We start from the raw sequence: 8,385 nt of genomic DNA on the forward strand, positions 1-8,385 counted from the left end.
GAGCTTCGTGACACATTACAGAGAAATTATATTAACTGGCAAAATGCAAACATGTCTGAGCTCCAGACATTAGCCCAGCATTATGAAGATGTTATTTCCAGAAAATTGGAAAATACACAACACAAGCTTATGGCATTGCAGTTAAAACAGCTAGAAGGACCTGAAAATTTTAATCTATGGCAAGCTCCAAAATCACGGTCTCCTATGGATCAAGACCCTTGCTGAAATTGTAAGAAAAAAAGACATGGGTCTAGGAGTGGCCAGACCTCGAGAGGAGGGGGAAGCCTACCCCATAAGATAGAAGTCGATCTTTCCATGCCCCTCCGCAGGATTCCCCAATAGCACTGAAGGCCAGAAGGCCTTGAGAGGCTCTGCCCGATAATCCAAGATTAATCAGACAGGAAACGTCGAGCTCCCACTTGTAGTCCATGCACAACTCCCATTTGGACCATCAAAGCCCCCAATGGGCAAGGATGTTCGTCAGTTCAGATCTGAGATTTATCAAAATCGTGAAACTCAGATTTGCCCTGGTGTCCAATCCTAGCACTATCCCGTCTGCTATTCCTCCCAACACCCAATATTTCCCAGCCCTCAGTTTGTGTTGCGCGTTGTTTAGGATTCCCCTTTATAAGGAATCCAGTACTTGTTTGCCTTCTCCTGGGATAACCAGTAATATACCTGGACTGTTATGCCCCAGGGATTTACTGAGGCTCCTACTTCCTTCTCACACACCCTGAATGCCAGTTCGAGGGACTTAAATTCCCAGGAGACTCCACTTTAATCCCATATGCAGATGACCTCCTTCTATGTTCTGGCAGTTAGGACAACTCCTTTTGGACACTGAATACCTTTTTAAGGCATTCGCAAGAAAGAGCCGTGAGGTGGCTAGAGACGAAATTCAGATATGCTCTCTGTGTGTCGGATATCTGGGTCATGATATTTCAGCTGCAGGGAAAATGATCACAGACTGAGCCTCTGCTATTCAACATTTTCCTCTCCCTGAAAGAGAAGGGCAACGGACAGGGTTTTGGGGTCTTGTGGTATATTGTAGGCCGTGGATACCTAATTCTCTATGATTGCCTCACCCCTCTATGCCGTGACTGGGGAGGCACCCCCCAGACCCAGTAGTCCGGGACCCCCTATCCAAAGATGCTTTCAAGAACCTTAAGGGCTCTCTGCTTTCACCTCCCACCCTTGAACTTTCCAACGACTCCCTGTCTTTTTCCTTGTTTGTGCACGAATGAGAGGGTCATGCCCTCAGTGTTATCCTAGAAGCATAATGGACACCAAAGACCTCTGGGATATTATAGTTTGGCCTTTGACCCAGCAGCTAAGGCACATCCCCCTTGCCTGTGAGCCATGGCTACAACCACCAAACTTGTCCAAGCTACCTCTGACTGAGTATTAGGTCATCTGCTTAACATACACGTCCCTCATGCTGCACAGACCCTATTGCCTAATGAAAACACACAGTACTTTTCTGCATCTCGACTCACCTCTTATGAAATCTTACTACTCTTTCCCTCTCACATCACAATATGTCATTGTCAAAACCTTAACCCTGCTATCTTGCTTCCTTTACCCACTGATGGGACATCCCATGACTGTGTCATTAACACTAGATCATTATCCTGTCCTAGGCTAGATTTAGCAGAAAAACTCCTCCCCCAAGTTGACCTCACTCTTCATGTTAAAAGCTCCTACCTCCGGAAGGAAGATGGGGCCTTCCAGGCTGCATGTGCCATCACTGATCAATATAAACCTCTAGAATATCAAGCCTTGCCAAATGTCAGATCAGCCCACGTAGCCGAGTTAATTGCTCTTACTTGGGCTTGCCTAAGAGCATAAGGAATGAAGGTGAACATCTATGCTGATAGCTGCTACACCTTTGGGTTAGTGCATGATTTTTGGTACATGATAGAAACAGAGAGGATTCATGACAGCAGCTGGTACCCCAGTCAAAAATGGGCCCCAAATAGCAGAACTTCTAGAGGCATTGTTATTGTCCTAGCAGATCATGACAGCTAAAACTGAAGGACATAGCACAAAAACATTCAGATGAGGTCCGATAAATATGATACATTAGCAGCGTCTTCCCCAACCACCCAAGAAATCCAAGTGGTTTCTAAGCCTTGGGACCATGCCCCCTGCATCCTGCTTCAAGGCCCTAGACCCCAATGGGATTATTCACCTTTTCTTGAGGGAGAGCACTCATTTAGGATGACTCCTAAGGAAGTCTTAAAAGGGGTCCACATGGCCTAAATAACAGCTTCAGACTCAGAAAGAACTGGATGGGGAAAAGCTGGCTGTTCAAGCCATTCAGATGGACTTTGCAAGCACCGAGACAGCTGCTTGGTAGCTCTTAAGTATCTCTCTTGAGTCACTGTGTGTGGTTTATATGACATGACTCACATGCAAAGGACAAGATGCAGGATGCGTTACACAAACAGTAGTTTGGACCCTTTGGCTTTTATTTGGATCAAGCAGTTCACTTGCCTTGATTGCCAGTAACATGACCCTGGAAAACCTGTAAAGGTGGGGCAAGAAGGGAGGCACCTCCCCCTCAGATCTTCCTTCACTAGCAAATAGATTTTATCCAGTTACCAAAAGCACAAGGCTACCAACATGTTCTCACTGTCGTCTGCCTGTTTTCTAAATGGTTAGAGGCTTTCCCCTGCCCAAATGCCTCAGCAGCATCAGAGGCCAAAGTGTTCCTGCAACAAATCTTCCCCACTTGGGGCATCCCCTCTGCCATCTCTAGTGACAGAAGATCACATTTCATTGGTAAAATTATACAGGAAATTGAAAAGGCAACACATTTAGTCAAAGACTCCACCATCCTTACCATCCTCAGCCATCAGGTGCCATAGAAAGAACACAGAAACAGCATCCTCAAGACCAAACTGGCTCCACTGTCTGAAGGACTGGACTTACATGGCCACAAGCACTGCCCCTTTCTCTTAAGACTCTCAGATCATCACCCCTATCTCCAGGCAAGCTATCCCCTTTTGAAATGATCACAGGAAGGCCCACAAAGATGCCTTATTCATCTTGTCTAGTGGAAGATTCTAACTTAATTCAATGCAACATCCTTAGATATTGTCAAGGATTAACAAAATATACTCGATCCTATAATCAAGTCAAGACTTCCCTTGATTGCCTTCCCTTTAGAACTTCCTGATCCCTCACGTGCTTTACAAGTAGGCCATCTGGTATTCTAGAAATGCCACCATTAGAAAACCAATCTTGAGCCCAAAAGGGACCTTATACTGTTTTACTGGTTGCTAACACTGCTGTCAAATCACAGGGTGTTCAACCTTGGGCTCATGTTTCACAACTAAAGAAACACAAGAGTCATACAAATAACTCATACAACTCAATGTCAAAAAAAACAAACAACCCAGTTTAAAAAAATGAGTAGAACTGAATAGACATTTTTCCAAAGAGGAAATACAGATGGCCAATAGGCACATGTAAAGATGCTCAACATCACTAATCATTAGGGAAATGCAAATCAAAACCACAATGAGATATCACCTTACGCCTGGTCAGAATGGCTATCATCAAAAAGAACACAAAGGGGGCTTCCCTGGTGGCGCAGTGGTTGAGACTCTGCCTGCCAATGCAGGGGACACGGGTTCGAGCCCTGGTCTGGGAAGATCCCACATGCCACGGAGCAACTGGGCCCGTGAGCCACAACTACTGAGCCTGCGCGTCTGGAGCCTGTGCTCCGCAACAAGAGAGGCCGCGATGGTGAGAGGCCCGCGCACCGCGATGAAGAGTGGTCCCCACTTGCCGCAACTAGAGAAAGCCCTCGCACAGAAACGAAGACTCAACACAGTCATAAATAAATAAATAAAAGAACGTGAATTTCTTTAAAAAAAAAAAAAAAAAAAAGAACACAAATAAAAAATGCTGGAGAGGATGTGGAGAAAAGGGAACCCTTGCACATTGTTGAGGGAAATGTAAATTGGTGCAGCCACTGTGAAAAATGGTATGGAAGTTTCTCAAAAAACTAAAAATAGAACTATCATATGACCCAGCAATTCCACTCCTGGGTATATAGCTGAAAAAAACCAAAACACTAATTTGAAAAGATATGTGCACCCCAGTGTTCATAGCAGCACTATTTACAATAGCCAAGATATGGAAGCAACCTAAGTGTCCATCAACAGAAGAGTGGATAAAGAAGACGTGGTGTATGTATATGTGTATATATATATATATATATATATATATATATATATATATATATATATATATATAATGGAATACTACTCAGCCATAAGAAAGAATGAAATTTTCTCATTTGCAGCAACATGGATGGACTTGGAGAACATTATGCTAAGTGAAATAAATCAGACAGAGAAAGACAAATACTGTATGCTCATATGTGGAATCTAAAAAATACAACAAACTAGTGAATATAACAAAAAAGAAGCCGAGGGCTTCCCTGTGGCGCAGTGGTTGAGAATCTGCCTGCCAATGCAGGGGACATGGGTTCGAGCCCTGGTCCGGGAATATCCCACATGCCGCGGAGCAGCTGGGCCCGTGAGCCACAACTACTGAGCCTGCGCAACTGGAGCCTGTGCTCTGCAACGAGAGAGGCCACGATAGTAGAGGCCCGCGCACCGCGATGAAGAGTGGCCCCCGCTTGCCACAACTGGAGAAAGCCCTCGCACAGAAACGAAGACCCAACACAGCCAAAAAAATAAATAAATAAATAAATAATAAAAGTGTTTTCTTAAAAAAAAAAAAAGAAGCTGACACACAAGTATAGAATACAAATTAGTGGTTACCAGTGGGGAGAGGGGAGGGGGAGAGGTAACATACAGGTAGGGGATTAAGAGGTATAAACTATTAGGTATAAAATAAGCTACAAGGATATATTGTACAACATGGGGAATATAGCCAATATTTTATAATAATCATAAATGGAGTGTAACCTTTAAACATTGTGAATCACTATACTATACACCCGTAACTTATATAATATTACTGTACATCGACTAAACTTCAATAAAAATAAAATAAAATTAAAATTTTTAAAAAAGAAATACAAGAGCTATTCAGACCGTGTAAGTATTCCAAGTGGGACTTCAAACTGGGTCTCTATTGAGAGCCTCCATAAGCAGATAACAGCCAGAGCAGAGAGTTGCCCCAAGAACCTTGGAAGAGTAAATGAGGTCAGGAGGGAGTCAATTTCCACTCAAGACCACAGAACAAGACCCACCTGGGTCCCTCCCCTTTCTCCTCTGCTTCTTATCCTTACCATTTGCGTGGAGACCCTCCTGCTCTTCCCACAATAACCTTCTGCCTTAACTATGACTTTTCCTCACCTGAGATGAGTCTCCACCTTCACTTCTAAATTTATGAGTTCCTGCTCCTCTTCCACGCCCTGTTTTTCCCTCTCTCAGCAAGACCATTTTGCCCACAAAACCTGTAAGCTTGGGTAAACTAGTTGCCACTTCCATTAACACCACAGACTATTGGTACTGTCCTCCCTTTCCTGTGCGCACATCTGATCTGGCATTTCCCAGATCCCTTGATCAATCAGGATATCTATTTTGTTAAAACCCTCCCTCGCTTTCCCTCCACCATTTTTTTTTTTTTTTTTTTTGGCTGCTCCGTGTGGCACGCGGGATCTTAGTTCCCCGCCCGACCAGGGATGGAACCCGTGTCCCTTGTAATGGAAGTGCGGAGTCTTAACCCCTGGGCCGCCAGGGAAGTCACCCCTCCACAATTTTATACTGTAAGAAACCCCTGCACCTATTCCAGTCTATCCTCACAAGGGTCAAGTCTGTTGCCATCGTCATTTTACGACAGGCTCTCTTCTGAGAATGAGCATTCACCATTACACTTACTTAGCTGCCACTAGATCAAACATAAAACCCCCAAGCAACTATAGGAACCCTGGATATCCCTCACATGAGTGGAAATGATCCCACTGCCCCTCCCAGCCTAATTTCTGGGACCCAGACCAACCACACAGGGACCACCTTCAAACTAATCCTTTCCCCACCCTAAATTTAGCATCCTTTGGTTACCCTCAGCCATCAGATAACTATCTCTATGGCCCCTCGCTAACTCCAGATGATTCTTATTTTGTCCATGGAACCCAAGTTTATTGGCTGTTACTTGCCAACTGGGCCAGATCTTCCTACCTTGCCAATCTTACCAATCCCTTCATCTTACTCTATTCCCCACAACCTCCTTCCTCTCTTAAACTGTCTCTAAAACAATCACCCACTCCCTCAGGTTCATCTCCTCTCACTGTAGGAGCAAAAGGTATCCAGGATCATTGTAGATGATCTTGGTTCCCGGGGAGACAATTTAGAAAAAAACAGCTACAGAACTGGGCCTACATTCCATCCACGACCTCACTACTTTTGGGGGAACGGTTTGCCACCTTTTGGGTACCATTCCCAGGAATCTATAGCCTGGCTCAAGAAGTTAGACTCGGGACTTCCCTGGTGGCACAGTGGTTAAGAATCCGCCTGCCAATGCAAGGGACACGGGTTCGAGCCCTGGTCCGGGAAGATCCCACATGCCGCGGAGCAACTAAGCCTGTGTGCCACAGCTACTGAGCCTGTGCTCTAGAGCCTGTGCTCTAGAGCCCACGAGCCACAACTACTGAGCCCGTGTGCCACAACTACTGAAGCCCACATGCCACAACTACTGAAGCCCACACACCTAGAGCCCATGCTCTGCAACAAGAGAAGCCACTGCAATGAGAAGCCCGCGCACCACAATGAAGAGTAGCCCCCACTCACCACAACTAGAGAAAGCCCGTGTGCAGCCAAAAATAATTAATTAATTAATTAATTATTTTAAAAGATGAATAAAAACAAAAGAAGCTAGACTCAACGACAGAGTCATCTACTCATTGCTGAAGCAATTCACCCTGTCCCCAGATAACATCACCACTGGCCTGAAATCAGTGACTCACCAACAGTGAGAAACCCAGTGTGCTATTCTCCATAACTGCATTGCCCTTGATACGACCCAAAAAGGGGGCACATGTACAGTGGTTGGAAACAACTGCTGCACCTTTGTCCTCAGCAACCTACCTGACATCTCTGCCGTAACCAGGAAGGTTCGAGCTGTGAACGAAGAAGTGTGTGCATCACTGCCATCGCGCTGACACCACCCACTGAGGAAGGACAACAGGTCCTGGGACTTCTGGTAGATCCCTGAAGGTCTACAAAGTTGGGCACAAGGACCAATTCAGCCTCTAACCTTCATCTTTCCATTTATCTTCAAGGTATTCCTCTCATCAAATGTCTGTGGATCCTACAGTACAGCAATTAGCAACCATCAAGTCTCAACAGATGATTCAGCTGGTTCTAAATGAATAAAAAGCAATAAAATGAGAAATGAATGTATATTGATCAGAGGAAAGAATGCCTCTCCTTCCCTTGAACAAAAGGGGGAAGTGACAAAGACCCTTTGCTTAACCAAACTTTAGTCAGGCTCCCTTGAACCTTCTCCCTAACAAGACTCATCCCTGTACTTCCTTCCAGAATCCAGTTTTAGCAAGAATCTTGCTAAGTCAGTTTAGCTGAATGCCCCACCCTTGATATCTGATCAAACGCAGCATCCCCACTATGCCCCAGGGGATATCTGATCACCCTCACCTACCTTCAGCCAGAATCCCCCAGACTTGATGTCTCCCCTTAGTAATTTTCCATCCACCAATGCCACCCCGCCCCCCACTTGCTCCTTGGCAGTAAATCCCCACTTGTTCCAGTTGTATTTTGAATCAGGCCCAGTTCTATATCGGAGTCTCTATTGCAATAGCTTTTTTTTTTAAATAAAATCTATCTTCGTCACTTTACTGCCTGTTCTCTTTAACAGTGCTCTTTTTCTTCACCTGGCAGGTCGGTGAACAGGCCATTTCTGAAGCTCTGCCAGATCTCTGTGGATTTCCAGGACGTGAGGCCTGCCGGGCGACCTGAGGGCTTGCATTAGGGAAACCCTCCCTCAGGTAAGGAAAGCTCCCATTTCCGGGGCTGGGAGGTGGCGTTGGAGAGGGACGGTCTCCGCCCTCCTGCCCTCCCGCGGGGGCCTTCACCTCACGACTCTGCCCCTCCCGGACTTCCCTTGGTCTGGATGCGCAGCCTCTGTGGACCTTAGACACAGGCCTCCCACCTCAAGCCTTCAGCATCCAAACCGACCGGATCTCAAGCCGCTCTTGGAAAAGAATTAAACTAGCACTTTAAGCTCCGCTCTGCGGGGAGTTTTGCCCACCCGCCCAGCACCCTGTGGGGCTGCATTGTCACATTTCATTTGCACAAAATAGTGTTCTTTGCTCGGACACCTAATGTGTGCTAGGCCAGCAGCCAGAAGTATATCTAACCCCCCACCCCAGCCCTTTGCCCTGCG

This window comes from Balaenoptera ricei, chromosome 19, assembly GCF_028023285.1.
Source record: "Balaenoptera ricei isolate mBalRic1 chromosome 19, mBalRic1.hap2, whole genome shotgun sequence".
Classification (NCBI taxonomy): Eukaryota; Metazoa; Chordata; class Mammalia; order Artiodactyla; family Balaenopteridae; genus Balaenoptera; species Balaenoptera ricei.